The sequence below is a fragment of the Balaenoptera musculus genome, chromosome 4 (genome assembly GCF_009873245.2).
Source record: "Balaenoptera musculus isolate JJ_BM4_2016_0621 chromosome 4, mBalMus1.pri.v3, whole genome shotgun sequence".
NCBI lineage: Eukaryota > Metazoa > Chordata > Mammalia > Artiodactyla > Balaenopteridae > Balaenoptera > Balaenoptera musculus.
In genome coordinates this window covers 66,323,670-66,344,832 of record NC_045788.1, presented here as the reverse complement: position 1 = coordinate 66,344,832, position 21,163 = coordinate 66,323,670, and the positions used below count along the sequence as shown (strand labels likewise).

Below are 21,163 nucleotides of genomic sequence, written 5' to 3'. Positions count from 1 at the left end.
GGAATTTCTGTTTGAAAACTCCCTCTACAAAGAACTCACTAACTCCTAGGAGCAGTTCATCCCATCTTTGAACAACACTGGCTATTTCACCTTGTGAAATCAGTTTTCCTGGAGCTTCCATAACTTTAGTCCTACTCTAACCCTTAGAGCACAAGTATAATGCCTCCTCCATGCCAGCTCTTCAGATGTATGAAAATGATAAAGATAATTCCATTAAATCTTCTGCAAGTGACTCCCTCATAGGAGTGGTTTGAGTCATTCTCCCTAAAGATTCCTGTCACTCAAAGGTCTGGTCCCTAGATCTAGGACCTGCCACCCACGTGTGTTCTGATGAAACACAGAGAGCAGGACCATTGACTACCTCCGTCATCAGTTTACGTGATCCCCACAGCCCTTTCCTTCATCTTATATTTTCCATTCTGCTTTCAAATTTCCCTTTCAGTTTATTCTTTCATGAAGCTCATACACTCATTATATTGTCTTTCCTTTACCCGTGCTATTAAAAAGTGTAGCACATATGGTATTTCCAATACAGAAAACACAGATACACAAAGAAAACTGTAATACAATACATTTGTATATTATCTTTATATATAGATATAAAGATTATATAATCTTATATAATTGAAATCCCAGTTCTGTCTGGTGGCAAAAATTGTTAGTTTGTTATTTGACTTTGCTTTGAATTTCTAAAAGAGCCAGACTCTTAAAAGTTCTACCGCATTTTCTCTGAAAGTTTTCATGTCTGTCATGGGCTTTGAAAAGCCTATTTTGAAACTAAAAAATCAAGCCTTTCCTCCTATCTTGTTTCTGTACTTCTGTAGTAACAATTCACCTTGACAGCATGAGGCTAAAGAGAATAGTCCCAGGATCCAAGAAATTGGAAGGAGGTAAAAATATCAATTAATATTTAAAAATCTTATTCAGCTTTCCAGAAAACAGAATGTTTGGGATTCCTTGCCAGGAAGGAAGGGTTCAAAAGCACTTATAATCCAGAATTCCCATATCCCTAACCTTTCAATCATCTGGGTGCTCCTGCTGCAGGGTCTTAAGAGACAGGCTCAGATGACCCTGCAGGGTACCTTATTCCTCCTACTTTATTAATCTCCTATCCAAGTGAAATCACAGAAGGTATCCCTACCTGATTTATCTCCTCTCCAGTTAAAATGCATGTAAGTTACAAGAATTCCTTTTGGCCCTTAGAATCTCAGGTAGTTATTAGAGTGCAGAATCATGTCAGCAAATGGACAGGAGGCCATCCTAGGGATGGCCTAGGAGGGGATACAGGCAGGCCCAGCATGGGGAGGAAGGGGGTGGCTGAGAAGGTCAGAAGGCATCCATATGTTGGTCTGCTAACCTGGAAAGTGGTGACATCTTCCTGGGTGAAAAAGGAGGACACTATGAAAAAATGATCACCAGAATGGAGGGCTATTCCACCTCTACTCACGTGCAAGCCAAGGCAGATCTCCACCATCAGAGTACCTTTAAAAAATTTTTTAATTGAAGCTGATACATCATTCTTAATCAGTTCCTTATGCGTCAATCAACTATTCAAATTATGCAGTGTTTCTCTAGGTGCTAGTCTCAAAACCAGGTGAGTGAGGGAGTTTGTTGCCACACAGGAAACATCAGGGAAGTCCCAGGACCAGAGTCAGGCTAAGGTGAATGGTCAGAACGGGAAAGACAATATTACGGCTCCGATGAGAGGCAGCAATGAAGAAACTGGCGAAAAAGAAAAAGCTCAGTGACTAGGAGAGTCAAGAGGCTTTGAGAAGGAAGATTTAACCGTGGGTGTCATTTTTATTGCATTTCTAGCACATCTTTCCTTTGCATCCCAATTCTACCATAATCCACTGTGAGCTCAGGTAATGCAAACTCATTTTCATATCAGCAAAAGGGATTAAGAAGGTAAATCTCCAGAGCGAGAAAATATCCATGATGTATTTTAAAGCCGAATGGAGTATAAATGATTTTGTGTCCACTCTTTTGTATTATTCATGCCTCAGCTCCCTGTCATGGCCATGAATAAATGAAATTTAACAAATGTTGTTTGGTCCACAGTGGTCCAGAATCACCCTAGAAGCTGAAGATCAGCTGCAACCCATTCCAGGAGTTCTTAGAGTATGAACGTGAAGGCCTTGGAGATAATCAAAATCAAAATTAAAAGACTTCCTCAGTCTTTTCAAGCTCCCTTTGATAAACAAAATAAATCACACGCCCACATTTAATTGCATTTAAAATTCAAGGTAAATTAAGTATTGTGACAAAAAGGCAAATCAAATCAATGGAACAAAGTGTGCTGCTGTGTATTCATGGCACACGTCTCCCTTGAACTTTTACAGACCCTCCTTGGAGAACTAAGATATAGGTCAGTGATTGGTAAACTATGACCTGCAGCCTGCTTTTATATGGCCCATGAGTTAAGAATGGTTTTTACATTTTTAAATGGTGGTGAAAAAAAATCAAAAGAAGAATAATACTTCATGACATGTAAAAATTATATGAAATTCATATTTCAGTGTCCATAGATGAAGTGTCACTGGAGCCCAGCCACACTCACCCTTATTGGCCGTGGCTTGCTTTTGTGCTATGGCAGCAGAGCAGAGTGTGTGCAAAAAAGATCATGTGGCCCCCAAGTCCTGAAATATCCACTATCTGGCCTTTTACAGAAAAAAAAAAATTGTCTAGCCTTTGTAAACCAATGCTTTCTTTTAAAGATGAGAAAATTAAAACCCAAGGAGAAGAAATATCTCAAGGTCACCCACTTGGTATTCGACAGAGATATCTCTAGAATCCACTCATCTAAACTCCATGTGGGATCCTTTCTCATTATACCAAGTGGCCTGGGGTGGAGGTGAGGGGGGCTGTCCCCAGGATTACAGACAGCAAACCTGTGACTGAACAGGCTGTAGGAACCAGAGCCACAGTTTCCAGAGTTCAGGAGCATACGTGAATAATGTGTTTCCTAAGGAGAAGAGAAGAAAAAACAAGACAAAACAACACTGAAACTAATTATGAAGGTGTACGGCAAATTCATTTTGGTCCAGCACATGCTCTACTGTGAGGTCTGGCCATCTAACCTGGTCTGAACTGAATGCCGCATGTCTTTCGGTCCCAGTACCCATCCACTGCTTGTACTTACTCTTACTTTGCTGCTTCCACTTAAGAACCCTCAGAAACAGGGATGTGGAATGCTTCATGTGAGGGAGGGCACTGGGAATAAACAAAAAAGATAATCTGGGAGTGAGGGAGAGAGTTGAGCTTGGTTTTCTGCTGGAGGCTACATTTTTATTTTTATTTTTTCTGACTGGCACGCATCTTCTTTGTTTTGAATAATGGAGATAATTATACATTCAAGGGATCACACTCTAAACCCCCCAAACGATTAAGAAATCTTATTGCAGGCAATCATGAGAAAATGTAAGGGAGGATTACCCAGAGAGACAATGCAAATCATACATCTTCAAGTCCCTTGCTTAGCACAGAGACCTAATCACCATTCTCCTCTCTTTCTCATGGCTGAATTGTTTATATTCCAGGCCTCTCTCAGGGCACAGCAATGTTCTTTCCTAAACCCTGCTCATGTGTAGTCAAAGGTTCGGATGGGTCCCTCTTGGGAAACTGCTACCTCGGTGATTTTGATTCCGACCTGTAAGCTCCCATTTACCAGCAACTGGGACTAGAACAAAGGCTTGCATTATGTTCAGGCTGCAAGATTATTTATGTAGGGAGAAAGGAACCCTGTGTGTCATTTGCTCAATTCAACAAATACTTATTGGGAAGCAACCACAAAGCAGACATTACTCTAAAAGCTGGGATAAAACAGTGGAAAAAATATAATCCCTGACCTTATGGGTCTATATATAGTCAAGCCAGATAGATAGACAAGGAAATAGGAAAATCAAATGTGTGTCATGAAGGATATGAAAAAAATAAGTCCAGATTGTTCAGGGGTTGCCTGGCTAGAGCAAATCAATTCGAAGAGTACATGGAATTAACCAGGAAAAGAGCTTAGAGGGGGCATCTGTCAGGTGGAGGGGACAAATGTGAAGCCCTACAGATGAGAGAGGTCATGGATTGTTGAGAAAACTAGGGTGGGACTGATCAAACCTTGGGGAGGGGAACAGCAGACACGTGGATAAGGAGGGAAGATGACCAAGGATGGGGCTGGGAGTGTCAGCTGATGCCAACCAGGAAGGGTCTTGTGAGCCTTATCCTGAGGATAAGGAAGGCAGGCATTTCAGAAGACAATGCAGAATCTCAAAAGTGTTTTAATGACAGTGGGTGATGGGATCAGATTTGCCATTATCTTCTTAACCATACCTCGATGTCCAGGGATTATATATCTGACTCACTATGCCCTCAGTTGTATGGTGTAACAATAAGAAGAAGAAGAAGAATAGCTAATACATATTGTGTTAATATGTGCCTGGATTGTGTTAAGCACTTTACCTGAATTATATGATTTACTCCTTACGACAATCCTATGAAATAGATATTACTACTATCTGTAACTGACAAATGAGGAAACTGAGGCACAGAGATTGAGTAGCATGCCCAAGAGTGTACAATTATTAAGGTGAGGAGCTGGAATTGAAATCAAATGCAGTCTACCTCCAAAGCTCAGACTAAACATGGGCCTGTGAGTGAAAAAATCAAATACAACTTCCAACTCTGATTCTCAGTGAGATCGTGGGCTTTCACTCTCTGGTTTCCTCGTCTTTAAATAAGAAGAATGAGCTACATAACTTTCAATCCTCTTTCTCTAGTCTAATATCAAGATATTGTATTTCTCTTAGATGTCAGCAGAAAAGCAGTAGTTCAGGGTAGTCATTTGACTCTTACTGTTCTTAAGGCAAGAAATAGTTACAAGAAATCAAGCCCTGTAGATTTATGATCTCTCTCGGGGATAATTCCAAAACTTTCTTCCTCTCCCCTCACTCTCTCAGTCTTCTTTCCCAAGGTTTGTGATGGAAATCCAGTGACAGAGTGATTTCCATAAACACGTGTTGATTGTCAGTGGATCGGAAAATACAATATCACTGGAACTTCCCCCCCACATGTCACTGTCATCAGGTTTTGTCTTCTTTGTGGTCCATTGACAGTGACAATAATCCAGGCTCTGTTTTCTCTCTGTCAATTACACTTTAAGGGGGTCAGGGTGAGACTTATCATTAAAGAAAAATCAACAGCTCTGAAAAAGCAGGTGTTAAAAGTTAACAAAAGGATTGAATATTCATAATGGTTAAATTGTGTTTGTTGGATTTGGCATGGCCAACAGATACCTTTTCCTGAATTTGCACCACCATCCATAATATAGAATGGAAGTCGTGATTGGCAAAAAAAACGGTTAGAGAAAGGTAGAGGACCATCCTATTTTAGTGTCTTCAGAATGCCAGGGGACTATCCATGCTCAGTTGGCTTTTGATACTGGAAATATAACTCAGTGGTCTCAGCTGCAGAATTCTTAGACTTCGTGGAACCACAGGTCTAAAATCTTGGCAAGCCTGAGTCATGGCTTCAGTCTCTGTCTCCTTAGAAAAAAATCTGAAGAGCAAGTGATTTATGGTATTTCTTCTTCTAGAAGAGCTCTCCAACCCCTGGCCACTGAATGGACTTTGAAATATGCCCACAGGGATCCTTTATCCACAGACAATCTCTGAGTGCTTATTATTCACTTTACTAGTGTAGAAGCTCTTTAATCATTGTCTCTGCATTTGCTTTAATCTAGAAACTGTCAATTTATTAGCTCATAATGTGCCTGAAGCTTTTCACCATCTTACTGGAGAATTTTTACTTGTATAAATCCAGGAGATGATTCTAAAAAAGTCAGATTTATATGAGATAAGGATATGAAGAGACAAAATAATATAGCAATTAGAGTACAGAACTAAAGTTTATTTCTGAAAGAAAAGCATTCTATATTTTGTTTCAAGAGGAGTAAAACCATTTTTAACTCCATCTAGTAATAACTGATGAGTGAGTAAAAGAATTATTTATTATAAACATGAAATTATCCATTACAAAGGATTTTCAGCACCAAAGTTTTAGGAAGTTACCCAGAGTGCACACTGGAGGGATACTCCTGAAAATGAAAGTGGTTAAGAAATCAAAGACCATGAGCTACAAATATATATATATGTATATATATATTTCTGAGGTTGAAAAATCTCAAATGTGTGTGTATATACATATGTGTGTGTGTGTGTGTGTGTGTGTGTGTGTGTGTGTTTTCATGGAGAATAATCAGAGCATCAAGAAAAATAATGTTCAGGATACAAAGATAAGTAAGGAGCCCAGCATAGCACAAGAGCAAAGCAGCATAGAGTGCACATGCTATAGAGAAGATGGCAAAAAAGAGTCCAGAGAGAAGGGACTGAAAGAGTGACTCCACCTTGAAATAAAACTGTGGAATACTTGGCTTCCAGACGACCTAAAGACTGATCACAGCTAGTCTAATAGCTATAATCACTACAAACTCTACCTATGACATTCCTGATCTGTTGCTGTCTTCCATCTTTCTCCCAGAGTGGTTTTATTATCAAGTAAAATGTTTGCTTCTTTCTTTTTCCTTACAGAAGAGACCTTTACAATTACCTAGTCCAATTCATTCACTTTACAAATGAGGAAACCAGGACCCCCGAGAGGTTAAGTGAATTGCTCAGTCAACTAGATGGAGAGTACCCTAGACAGGACTAAAATCCCTGAATCTTCGAATTCCCAAACCACACGTCATTGCAAGAAACCCATTCTTCCTCTGAAATAATTACCACTTTCCTCTTCATCATAGTGGTAATTTCTGCAAAGGCAGAGAAATACTGTGGGTGATTCTCAAACATTAGATGTTAAATTAGCACTTGGGAACTATATATCTACATAGAATTACTGGAAGTTGAAGGAATACAAAATCATCACCTTTACTTTTAATAGGGTCCCAACACAATCTTCCAGCATACTTGCTTAAAATTAGTTCTTCCTTCCCTGTCAATTAGCCATCTTGTTTTTATTTTCTTACCAGAGATAGAATTTAATGATTCAAAGGATCTTGGAGATCATCTAGACTTACTTTCTTATCTTATAAATGAGAAAGCTGGAGGTTCAAAAAGGATACCTTACCAAATCACCAAATACTCAGAATTGAAGAAGCAAACAATATTTAGTCATTTTTTTTTTAATTTAGAGAAATAGAAGTACTTAACTATTATAACACCTGTATTTCTCACTACCTATATTAATATTCTTCATATTTTGCTATATTTCTTTCAAATATTTTTATATAAGAAATAAAGCTATGCAAGATACAGTTGAAATACATTTTTCCCCAACCCCTAGTCTTACTGACATCCTTATCAACCCAAGGACAGCCAATATTAGAAATTTGTGAATCCTTGCAATCTACTTTGTATAATTTAACATACACATATAGATATCAATGGGCAATGTATATTCCCAGCTAGTGCCAGGGGAATAGGGATATTAAATCAAAACTATTCTGATTTGTTTGATTGTGTGTTATTCTTCCTAGAAATATTTAATAGAAAACTACTGTAAGACAACAAAATTGTAAACAGTTTCAATCTAATAGACCCATTTAACAGGTCAGAGAGGTTAAGTGACTTGCCCCAAGTGACACAATGTCACCATCCAACTAGAACTCAGATGTTTTCCCCCTACACCCATCTCCACTTATCTTTTCACTAGAAAACCCCACCTGATTGTCTCTTTCCCCTTAAGTCCTCTGGATGTTTTTCTTCATCATTTTCAGAAAGCCACATTTCCCTCCCATACCCCCCTTCAGAAAAGAAACAATTCTGGGGTTGAGAAATCTCATACCAGAAACAATATACTCTTTAACTTCACACTTTGTTCTGAACAGCAGGGCAGCCAGGCAGACACCAGGCTCACACACCATTATGAATCTGTCAGCAATTAGAATTCTAAACCCTATTCGGTTTTTACTTGCTTCAATCAACTTGTCACTGCAGTGAGGATTATCTACTTTCTCAACATAAACATCAACAGAAGTGAGTGCAATGGCTTGCGTCCTTGGCGACGGCACCGCCAGGGAGAATGTTAAATAGAACATTCTGCAGACAGGAGGGATCTGGGGCCTTAATGGGCCATAATTAGAGGGGCAGAGCCTACACTAGCCTTTGTGTAAGGCTCCAGAATTCCCCTCCTTAGGATGGGGAGACATCTTGGGACATGCAAGGAGACTGCTGTTGTCTGCTTCTCCCTTCTCTGTTTCCTGAGCTAGAGAAAGAAAGGGAAAAGAAGAAAATGTATCCCTGCAATGTTTTCACTCAAAACCAAAGGACTTTGGGAGTCATGCCATTCAACCCCCTTATTTAAAGGATTAGGAAGCTGAGATCCAGAGAGGGAAGGCTGTGGCCAAGGTCGAACCCATGAGCCCAGTGTCCTGACTCCCAATGTTGAGCCCTGCTCCCTTCAGGGGGAGTAGAAAGGTTCTGAGTCATAAACCACGTTCTAACCCAAATACCCAATGATGCAAAAGACCAAGCAACACAGTGCCACGATACGAGGACAGGGCAAGCCCACGGTGCCAGGGTCACCGAGAGAAGAGATTCACTCCACCTCAAATCCATTGTGAAGACAGAGAGTGTGTAAGTACACAAGTAGCAATTAATTTGATTCCTTTCAACAAGTTATTTTTTTAAGGATTATCTAAGGAACTTAGAGTTAGGTGGGTCAAGACAAAGAAAGTTTGGTATCTTCTACTACTAAAAAGAGCTAAATTATGTATACTAACTTATTTAATCTTCATAACAACTTTACGAGGTTAGTACTATTATTTAAGTCTTTATTTTACAGATGAAGAAACTGAAGTATGGAGGGTTGGGTACCTTGTTCATGTTTATGCATGTGGTAATGGCAAAACTAAGATTGGAACCTAGATGGACTGGCTCCCAGAGGCCCACGCTTAACCACAAGAGTAGGGTGACAAACCATCCTGATTTCCTGGGACTGTCCCATTTTAGCAATCAAAGTCCCATATCCCAGGAAACCTGTCAGTCCTGGACAAACTGGGACAGTTGATCACCCTATGCATAACTATCCTGACTCTGTGGTTTGTCAACAATTCAACCCAAGCCTCAAAAAAATGATCCAGTTAGTCTGGTTGCCATATCCGTCTTCAAGCCTTGGGAGGCTGAACTCACAGGGAAGAACTTAAATATTCATAGGTGCCAAGTACTCTTATGAGCAGTTTTGAGGCTTTATGTTATTTACATTCTCACAAGCACCCTAGAGGAGGTATATGGATAAGAAAACAAAGGATCCGAGAGGATTGGATCAGTTGCCTAAGATCTTAGTGTTAGCAAGTATAAAGCTAAGATTTGAACCGAGGCAAGGAGGACGATCTTGGGACTTCTTTATAGAGAAATAGCTAAAATGAGGGAGTCTCAAAATCTGAAAGTCCTACCTACTTGGTGTTTTTTTCTGGATGTGGGAATTCACACCTAGAAAATTAGATATAACTCTTTGAGAATTCCCTCTTTCTGAGTAGAGTTTTGTGCTTACTCCTCCTTCTGACTCAGCCATGGGATATAGCATCAGCGGGCCACAAGTTGGCACCAACACCCTCAATGCCCTCCCCATCTCCATGCTGTGTCCACCCTACTTCCCCCTCTTTGATGATCACCCCCCTGCCATTGTGTGCATGTAAAATTCTTACCCATCCTTTAAGACCTGGTCATATACTACCGTCCCCAAAAGCCTTCCTTGGACTTAGTTTAAATTAATCCTTCTCTCTTCTTCTTTCCCTTAGCCATCTTAAACCTTTTAAAAATAGGTATCCCAATCTGCCTTATTCTAAAGTCACAGCGTGCAAGGGTGGGAGAGGGCCATGCCTGGCTCTCTTGTTGTGTTAGGGACTCCACCTCAGCATTATCTTATTTCCTCTCTCAGTAGTTCACAGGACAAGAGACAGCACCTGCACACAGCCCGTAGTTTGACAGCCTCTTGAATGAATATATGTATACATCAGTGTGTTTAGTTATGAACTATGATGTTTGTACATGGAGATTTGGATAAGGAAAACAATATCTAGGATGTTTGTGTATGTCAGGGGATAATTTCTTTGGCACTTCTAGGCTCAGTTTTACTCCCAAACTAAAGCAAACGATTAAGGCATTTGGCTCAATGTTTGTAGTAGGTACCTAAGTCTATAAAACTTATCTAAAGTATCTTTGCAAAATTACTTAGAGTTAAGAATAATGATTATTAAGTGGTCTAATAGAAATAAATACAGGGCAAGGAGTTAGTTTCCACTTTCTCGGTAATGACCCAAACTCACTGCGTATACTTTGGTCCTCTTTTTGCCCAAACTGTAGGATGATGGTGGTAGAATTACATGATTTCTAGGATCCCCTCCAACTCTACATGCCTATAATCCAATAATTCTAATAATTAGAGCAAGTCTTCCCCCACAGGGACATTCTGTTTCCTACTGTAGCCTTGGCATTCAGAACATTCTGGTTGAGTAGTAGTATCAATAACAAAGTCAAGGACCAGTCAAAGCCACTGAGGAAGAAAAGGGTGTTCTGTTTGAAGAAAGGAAGCCAGAGATTCTGGAGGGACATGATGTGTGAAATGCAGGCTGGGGGTTAATGAGTTTGAGGCGTGAAAACCCAAGCTTCAGGGCCGCATTCTCTGGCAGTGTTGAGCACGGCGTGTCTCCATGCCCTCTGTGGCCGAGTTCTATTTTAGAATGTACTCGAGCTTGAATCCTCTTAACACAGCTGTGACTGTCTGTTAAATTTTAGGCATGGTTCTCCATTCAAGCAAATGGCTCTTGGTCTTACATTGCCAGACCTGGGGAAAAGCAGCTAGAGGACGGCAGACCTGGAAACTGTCAGAGAATTGATTGGTAGTGAAAGAGGTGTATTTATTGAGATTGAGACGTAGTCAGCTTAGCCCAATGGACCAGGGTACAGAGAAGATTGTTCTATGAAGGTCAGAAGCAAATGGGATGGGGAAGTCTCGCTGGACAGCCCCACCCACCAAGAAATGTTTCATTCAGCATTTGAGAGCCCCTTAAGCCTCCTTAGCCATTAACGTTCCTTTCTAGCTAAGACACACCTCTTGAGACCTTAACCCATGGAAAAAATGAGAGCACAGTTGAGTCGTTTCACCATGCTCCCACCCTTCTCCCTTCTGGAATCCCTTCCAGGGCCCAAAGTGCCGAGCTTTCAAGTCTTGCCCTGAATGCTTTGGTTAAGTGGATGCCCAACCCAACTGAGGAAGCTGTGTCAGGGCTGGGTTAAGCCCTCCAGCTGCTGGAAGAGCAGAAGTGGTCACCACGGAAAGAAGCCCCTCATCAATCTTGTAGTGACTCACAAGATCACTGGGGTGTACAGGGGACTAGAGTCCCTGGAAAGACTACACCTTTTTCCTTGAGAAGAGATGACTGCATTCTTGAAAACCAAGGCAGCTGCTTCTAAAACGGAGTGAAAATAGCCAGGGTTGCTTCTGCCTCCTGAATTTAGGCCTAGATGCTATGTGCCCTGAGACTGTGAAGGCAGGAAGGTCCCCATTTGTGTGGATTTTGCTACTGCAGCCAGTTCTATTTGACACAATTCAATGTCAGAGGGAGAAGAGAACTCTGGGTGTTACCTAGTCAAACTCTTATTTTTTAAAGGAATAATTGAGGGGCCAGGGGGTGAATAACATGTCCAAGGTCCATATTGTGAATCAGTGGGAAAGCCAGGACTAGAATCAAGATTTTGCACTCCAGATCTGTTACCCCTTCCACAATCCTAGGGTCAGAGTGGATTTTTTGTGAAGCTAATAAAGATTAAATTTCAAAATACATCCCTTAATGGGTCCATTCTGAGGCTGTGAGAGGGGCCCTAGCAATGTACTCCCATGGCCATTTTTCTTTCCTTTTTTTCCTTAATTTTCAAAAGTAAATTTTATTTAACTGAAATTGGTTTAAAGTGCTGTTCCTTTCCATTTTGTCTCTCCCTTTATCACTCGTCCCCTCAAGTTGGGTGTCAGAATGACCATGGGCATTTGTGAGATATGGTTAAAGGAACGTTGAGGTAGGTTAGCATTTAGCTGTGGTTAAGCAGGTAGGATAAAATTATATGGTTCCCACTTACTTTCATGAAGAGTTAAGTTATCCCTTATCTTGATTTAAGACTGGCCTCCACTTCCGTAACCAACTAGCAACAAGATTCAAAGAAAGGGCAAGACCAAACTTCAGCTCCTATGAAGATACAAATGCTCCCTCAAGCATCTGGCACAGGAAACATGAGGGTATTGGAGAAGAACAACCGTTAAAATATGTAGAGTCAGGAGGTAGTCCATGAAAATTCTTCCAAATCTCATATCTCATATGTGGAAGAAACTTGATGAATATTTTCCATTATCAACAATGAATTGTAAAGCTGAATGAAACTTTTCAAAACTATTAATAATAATTTTATGAAAATACACTTCAATAAACTGAAGAAAAAATGAATTAACTATTCTCCTTATGGAGATTTTTTTTTTCCTGTTTAAAAAGCACAATTTATTGCTTTTAGTATATTCACAGAGTTGTGCATCCATAGCCATCAATGATTTTAGAATATTTTCTTCATCCCAGAAAGAAACCTTGTACCCTTTAGCTGTCACTCCCACCCTCCCCACCCCCCAGCCCTGGGCAACCACTGATCTACTTTCTGTCTCTGTGGATTTACCTCTTCTGAACATTCATGCACATGGAATCATACAACATGTGGTCTTTTATGACTGGCTCCTCCCACTCAGCATCATGTTTTTAAGGTTCATTCATGGTGTAATTTGCATCAGTGTTTCATTCCTTTTTATGGCTAAATAATACTCCACGGTGTGTATTACTCAAGACCGTCTTCCTTGGTTATCCTTGGAAAGACCAAGGTGGATGGTGTGAGGGAACCTCACTCCTGGACCCCAGACCTCCTCAGGTGGAACAGCCTTTGAGGATCAAATGCAGAAGGAGACACAGATCTTTTTTTTACTTTTTTTTTTTTTTTTTGCCGGGCCGCTCGGCATGCAGGATCTTAGTTGCCCGCGTGGAAGCACGGAGTCCTAACCACTAGACCTCCAGAGAATTCCCTTTTTTTTTTTTTTTTTTTAACTTTCTTAAAAAACAATCTGTATAAGTGAAATAGGTACCAAATCTCAGCATTATCATTTTACTCTGCTGTTGCAGCCCACACTGTTGACTTCTGGTTTAGGACCCAAGGCCATCTGCTCCCCTTGTCGTAGGAAGATGTAGTCAAATAATATGCAGTCACAATGAGTATGAACGAAGTATTATATAAGTGTGCTAATTAACAAAGGTATTATGTTATTTTCTGAATTTTTAATTTTGTAGTAAATTTCAGGTTTGTAATATCTATATTTTTTCATTTTTTTTCTTTTTTTTTTAAGAAAGGAATGTGTTGGATTTCAGGCTGATTTTTTTTTTTAATTTATTTATTTTATAATATTTTTGGCTGTGTTGGGTCTTTGTTTCTGTGCAAGGGCTTTCTCTAGTTGTGGCAAGCGGGGGCCACTCTTCATCGCGGTGCACGGGCCTCTCACTATCGCAGCCTCTCTTGTTGAGGAGCATAGGATCCAGATGCGCAGGCTCAGTAGTTGTGGCTCACGGGCCTAGCTGCTCCGTGACATGTGGGATCTTCCCAGACTAGGGCTCGAACCTGCGTCCCCTGCATTAGCAGGCAGATTCTCAACCACTGCACCACCAGGGAAGCCCTATATTTTTTAATATTGATTGGGATATTTGATTGGGATGTATTTTGCCATTCAAAAACATTCATTTTTATGCCTAATTTTGTATTTATAGCATTACAGTCTTTTCTTCTCAAAGAGAGCCCCCTTGTCATATAAACTGCATAGAATCTGGATCTGTCTCCTGCCTGAGATACCTCTTTAATGAGTTTGCATTAATCACAGTATTACTGAAAATGATAGGAAAAATCCTGGGTGGGTTTTGTGGATCAGGAACCCATTACTACTGCACAATCATGCTAGCACGATCCTCACTGGAATTTAGCAATTTAGAAGAGTGTTCGGAGTCATTTGCGTTGTGCACAAGAGCAGTTCCCAATGCCAATTCATTGGGGTCAGTTTCACTGCCGGTAACGGAAGCAAAGTCCTCATAAGACTTCACTATTACTCATCAGTGTTATGTTTGTCTACACCTATCTCCCAAGTAACCAAACCACTTAATCTCATTTCCTTTTACCACATTCAATTCATCTTCCAAATATGCGCACTTGCAAAATATGTCTGGGGGACAGGTTATTCTACCCCATTTTAAAGAAGGAGAAGACTCAATGATAGGGGTGAGTTATTGACATTCAAATTACTCAATTCCATCTCTGATATGTTCTCTACTCAAAGAGTTGCTGTGAGGGGCAAATAAAATAATGAGTATGAAATATCCTAACCCAGACACTGGCATATGAGTGCCCGGTAAATGTTAGTTTAATGTTGGATGATTCTTTACCAATAAGTAAGCATTTGCCAACTTGGGTTCATGACGTACCCAGATGCTTGGAGGTATTTCTGCAGTTCCTTGAAAGAAAATGTGGCCACCGTACACAAGCTTCAGATCTCTCTGCTCCAAAATGAACCATGGATTTTAAACCTAAAGCAAGAAACCCAACTCATTACTTTTTTGCAAACTTGAGTGGTCAGGGAACTTTACTGAGAAAGATTTGCAAGGTGATATGTCATCAGAAAACCTAACTTGACTGTCAACTTCCCTACTTCCTAATTGCATGACCTTGGTCAAGTCATTCTATTTATTTCTATTTTGATTTCTTTACCTGCAAAACAAGGATATTAATAACCTATAAGCCTGTAAGAAAATCATAAGATACTATATGGTAAATTTGGAGACATATAGACAATGAGTTATTATTTTTTGCACCGTCAAAGTAAAACGGAGAACTAAAGCAAAGCACAGATAATTTGTCTCACGTTCCTCCTTTCACAAGCCCCATCACTTTTTTCCTCAGAATTACTAAGTGCAGACAAGTGTGACACACTTCATATGATTCCAGAACAGAATGTAAATGTTTATAACCTGGATAAGGTAGAAGTAAATGCATGTTTGATAAAAGGCAAAAAATAAGAGTTGCTGGAGAAATCTAGAGTTATCTCATCAACATCTTTATTTTCACAGAGGGGAGATGAAATAGAAACTAAAATTGACAGAGAAATAGAAGTGAAAATGTATTATTTAAGTAACAAATTTTATCAATAGAAAAGTGAAAATAAACAGGTAGAGAGGAAAGAGAAGTGTGAAGGATAGTGTATGTGAACTAAGTCTGGTCCTTTCATAGAAGACAGTCAACAGATAATATCTGATATTGATGAATCAATATAGAGAAATAGAAACATATTTTTCAAAGTTATGAAGGTCACTACCAGCAGAACCAGAAAGAAAGGCTCTTAAGATAAGTTACCACTAAGCTGGACGTGGGAAGAGGTGAGTTGGGAAGCTGTTGGTTTCCAACAAAACTCTTTGGTATCATTGGATTTTCTTTACCATTTGATAAAATATGAGAGGGAAAGAAAACCTCAAAAAGGCATGTGTTCTTTTTTATCTTTGGTGGCATCAATATAAGCTCAGATATTCAATATTGCTATTATTATTTCATTTTCAGCATCTTTTTCTTTATTCCTATACCTGTACTATTCAATAGGATAGCCACTAGACACTTGTGGCCACATGAAGTTAAATTCGTTAAAATAAAACAAAATTTCAGTTCCTAAGTTTCATCTGCCATATTTCACGACAAATGGCTACTGTGTTGGACAGCATAGAATTCTGGAATTTTCCATTACTGCAGAAAGTTCTATACCCTCACTCTAAGCAATTTCATCCACACTAAAGGTTTCAGCTACCGCTCATCCTTGGATGGCTCCCTGGCCTTTATCTCAAGCCAAAGATCTTGTCTCCTGAGCAACGTACCTTCACGTGTACCTGTTGATGAGACAGGAATATTTTCACTTATGTCCCACAGCCCTTCATACTCAACTTATCCAAATCTGAACATGTTTTAGTTCCTGTGGAAGTCATTTTTACTTCCTACATTCTCCACCTCTCCTGTTGGAATCATCATCTGAAAAGTCACTAGAATCAGTTGGCTGGTGTCTACTGCTTGCAGTTCACTTTCCCTGAAGCTGATGTCAGCCTGGGAGAGCCTCAGCTCATCTCTTCTTCCTGATACACTCCTTCTGGCCAGAATACCTACCAGGTCATCACGTTCTGCTTATTCTAGGTGTGGCCCACACTTCTGGTAAACTAGCTACATTCTAAAGCTGTCAAGCTCCTGGCTGGTGCTCTGGCCATCACTCAGCTAGTCTTCTTTATGATTTTTTTTTTTTTACCCCAGGAAAATGCCATTCCTCACTTTCTGTAATGATGACACATTCTGAGCGTTGCTATGTGTTTTTGATTTAACCACAACAAAGTCTGGGAATAAAAAGACTTTTGGTAAAATCAAAATACTATTTCTTTCTAAAGTCAGGGAGAAGGCCTAAGTGGGTATGCTGCTCTATAAAACCAGACTACAAAAAGGCAGTGTTTTCCTGGAAGCTTAAACAAGTGCTACTGACATGGATTGAAACCCAAATGTCTATGAGATCAGCATCATAAAACACATTTACCAATTACCTAGGTAAATGTGTGTGGTGGAGGAGAAATGTGGATAACTTCAAGGAGTTTATAATCAGGCTGAAAAATAGTTCAACAGTTATCTTAAATATGTCAGGTTGAGGATTCAGTAAAATGGCCAGCTCAGCATCTCTTCCAACCTTGTTTTAGTAGGCTTTTTTTTTTTTTTTTTTACTGCAGAAGTTAGAAAGCTAAACATTACAATTCTCAGATTCCTTTGTAGCTAGATTCTGGATATGATTAAGTTCTAGGTTAATCTAGGTCTTCTACCAATGAGTACAGAATCTTGGCCAAGTTTCTTAGCCTCTTTGTACTTTTACTTTCCTCATTTCACGATGGAGGTTTGACATTAATATTATATTGAGAGATTTATTCCAGGATTCATTGATGTAATGAATACAAAGACATTAGCACCCTGCTTGGTACCTATAGATACTCAATAAATTCTTGCAATCACTATTAAGAGGAATAAACAGAATGCTCTTCCCATGTCCTACTTCAGAGTAAGTAAGGAGGAAGGGGGCAGAAGTTGTCGTATTCATTTTGCTGGTACAGATCTAGCAGATGTAAAGAGGCTCTGAAGCCAACAGTTCCAGGAAAAAACTCCTGGTTATTGAATTGTAGCTAAGGGGCTGTGTTCCTGGTACCTGCTATTGTGATAGCAGCCTCCTGATTGCCTAGCTTCTCGTGTATGGCAGAGATAACTAATCCTCTGGTGCGCCAGTTTTGCAGTGTTGTTCTGGGAATCACTTCCTGAGTCTCAGCCTGTGCCTCCAGCCTTTGTAACAATGTTGTAAATACTTAATTCCATATATTAAAACACTTTGTGTTTAAAATTGTGAAATGGTTTCTATTACGTGGAAAGGTACCCAACCTGATATAGGCAAAATGGAAGACGTCATCATGTCTCTACCACTAGCAAGCAGTGGTGGCTCTGTGAGACAATGTGTGAGAGTAACTGGATCACACCCCTACTCCAGATATGTTTCCTCAGTTATAAACTAGAAAGTAGTCTTGAAGCAGAACATGGAAATGGAATTCCATTTACTCTGCCCACTAGGAGGCATTTTCTTCAGCATCGCCTTCCAGGACCACCATGGAGAAGATGTCACAGCTGCCCACTTCCAGGTGATGCAGCAAATCATGCAGAGCCATCTATGAATCAGGCTCATTTCTCTTGCCTCAGTCTATTGATTGTAGGGAACTCTCCATGAAGCCATAGGTGTAGGTTGAGAGAGAAGAAAATGTAGCAGGAATAGGTACCATTGTTCACTTACTCATGCAGCTTGCTTGGCCCTCTGGACCTACTTGAGCCTTATCAGGTATATGTCACCTCCAACTGGTAAGAGAGTGCTGCTGTGCATGCCTAAACTTAAGACTAGGTGGGTCAGACCACATCCAGTTCTTTATGGGCAGCTTAGGCTGCACTGCAACTTGATGGTGTGTGGTCAAGCGTTCAGTCTCTACGAGGGCCCAGTAGCAATCCAAAAGGAAAACTGTTATCTAAAAGAATGGGATATCTTTGCCTAATATCCTAAGCTCTATACAGTGATTCATCTGGAGGTGCTGGCCAAAGGTTCCCTGCAGCATTTCTATCTGCCACAGAGATTTTAAGCACCATTGGATCTACTGGGGATATAGCCCAAGTGACAAAGTAGCTTTCACAGCAGACTGGACCAGTTGCAGAGCCTTTTCCTTTTCTGTCCCCTACTCAAAACTAGCAGCCTTTGGGATTACTTGATCAATAGGTTCAAATAGCAGACCTAAAGGAGATAAATGTTGCCTCTATAATCTGAGGAACCCCATTAAGCATGGTGGCTTTTTCTCAGTGATAAGAAGGCAGAAATTTGCCATTTCCCTTAGGAGGCGTATCTTAACATGTCCCAGACCACTGACACCCTGGAAAAATCACCAATGTGACTTTTGGTGATATAAGCCTCAGAATTTGGAGAGATTTGTGTCACACAAGTTTTGGAATAGTTTCTACTTCCTGTTCACCTGGTTAGGTCATCACATGATAGCATCAGGAAAACAGACCAATGCCATGTTTTACAGAACACAGAGGTGATCAAGTTTCCCATTGACTAGAATATGACATAGGTTTAGAAGGTTGATGTACATTGCTGGTCCTAAAACCTGGCAGTAAACTGCCACTGATGATTTTTAATATCAAGTAAAAAGAAAAAAAAAACTTGCCAGATCAATAACTGGCAATACCAGGTGCCAGGGAATTTATTGTTTCACTCAAGTGAAAAAAAAAATAAAACACATCTGGATCAACAATTGTAGTCAGAGTCAGCACGTGATTAAATGTACAATAATCTATTCTCATTCTGCATTGTTTCTAGACTTATAACCAAATTCAGCTTCTAACAAATAAGTAAAAGAAATACTATTCATGAGAAGGTGCAAAGTGCCCCTAAATAATTTTGAGGTTTTGCCAATTCATACTAACAGAAAACATGTATGGGAACTGATTCGAAGCGTATTAGATCTAGGTGGCAGCAATATAATGTTGGGACAAACAAAATGTTATTGATTAGAGGGCACCAGGATAAGATTTTGAATTCGATGTGTTTGAGTCACTAAAAATGGCTCCAACAGGGGGGCCTGGCGCGGGGAGCGCAGGCGCGCAGAGAGCCACGCGGGCGCAGGGCCTGATGTGAAGGGACCCGCAGTGTGAAGGCGGCGCAGAGGGTGTGCAGGCGGATGGACTGCCACCTGCCCAGGGAGGCCGTCGCCAGGGCCTGCGCCTACAGGGACCGCCAGGGACCCGGACCGGTACTGCCCCTCGTACAAGAGCCGGCAGTCCAGCAGCCCAGGGCTCCTGTCCCGGCTGCGCTTGGAGAAGGGCGCAGACTCACTTGAGCGTATCGTTGCTGCCATGCGATGGGGCTTGGTCCCGTCTTGGTTCAAAGGAGCTGATCCTTCCAAGCTGCAGTTCAACACTCCCAGCTGTTGTAGTGACACCATAACGGAGAAACGGTCCTTCAAGGTGCCTCTGGGAAAAGGAAGACGCTGTGTTGTTTCAGCAGATGGATTCTGTGAGCGGCAGCTGTGTCAGGCAAGAAGCCAGAGGCAACCCTACTTCATCTACTTCCCCCAAATCAAAACAAAGGTCAGAGAGCGTGGGTGCTGCATAGGGACCTGAGGACTGGGAGAAAGTCTGGGACAGCTGGAGGCTGCTGACAGTGGCCCGGTTCTTTGACGGCTGGGGGCTGGGGTTGGAGGGGGTTCTTGTATTTTTACACCATCATCACAGTGGATTCCTGCAAAGGCTTGTACGCCATCCACCCCAGGCGGCCTGCCATATTAGATGGAGAGGAGGCAGTCTCTAAGTGGCTGGACTTTGGTAAGGTCTTAGCTCAAGAAGCTCTGAGGTTTAGTCACCCCACAGAGAACATCACCTTCCATCCAGTCACTCCCTTGGTGAACGACTCCCGAAACAGCACTCCTGAGTGTCTGCTTCCTGTCGACTTACTGGTCAAAAAGGAGCATCAGCCAGAAGATACTGCAATGGCTGGCCACAAAGTCACCCAAAAAGGAAGACCCCCAAAACACTCCAAAAGGTAGAGTCAGATGTGCCCCAGCTGGTTCCTGCGGAAGAGCCTCCCCCGCCCCGCCCCCCCCTCCCCCCTCCCCCCTCCCCCCCGAGAGGCGGGGCAGGACTCCTGGAGCGATGGCTGAAGCGGAAGAAGGAGGGGCGGGGTTGCTTGGGAGGAGGTAGCACAGTGTTAAAGGGTTGTGGCTTCCTGGGGGAGTGGCTGTCCTGGTTGAGACCAGGAAACCCCCCAGTGGGGTGGGTGGGCAGCCTGGGAAGAAGAATGGCCACCACCATCAATTCATGGTGGGAGGGGAGGGGCTCTTGTGCCTACCGCCCTCTGCTGGTAGGACCGGTGGACTTTCCCTCAGATCCTGACCCTGCTGGCTGTTCTCAGCCTCAGCTGACCTGGTGCTGCTTGCAGAGGCTGTTTTCTGCTCAGCCTTTGGGCTTTTTCAGTCTTCTTTTGGAATTAAGTTCTTAAAACACTGTATTTTTTCTGAATAAATTATAATTGATAAACTGTCTACATTTCAGAAAATGCTGCTGGTGGGAGGAATTCCAGATCTCACTGTTTTCTCCTGGCCTCAGACCTAGGGAATGATTTTGTAACACATGTGGGGCACTGGGATTTTCTGTGGACAAAATTGCTTTTTTGGAAACAATAAAAAGGCTTGGTGGGAGAAAAAATGGCTCCAATAGTTTGCTTGGTTAATTGACTGAAAGATGGACCCAGAGGAAGTTTATTCTGAATGAAGTTGAAATGCTAGAAGAAGGTATCCAAAGGCTTAGGGAGATTGTGATGCTCAAGTGTATTTATTATGTAAGAGCGTCTCAGTTTCACTCTAACTATATCCCCTCAGAAGATTCAGAGACACTTCCTTCACCGAGGCCAAGAGAAATACATTCGTGAGGGGAAACCCAACATTCTTAAACAGCTTCAT

The 21,163-nt window shown here is 41.2% G+C and overlaps 1 pseudogene; it reads left to right on the top strand.

Annotated features, from left to right (window-relative positions):
• Positions 1–17,774: 17,774 nt before the first annotated feature.
• LOC118893992 lies at positions 17,775–20,703 on the top strand (annotated as a pseudogene).
• The last annotated feature ends 460 nt before the right edge of the window (positions 20,704–21,163 follow it).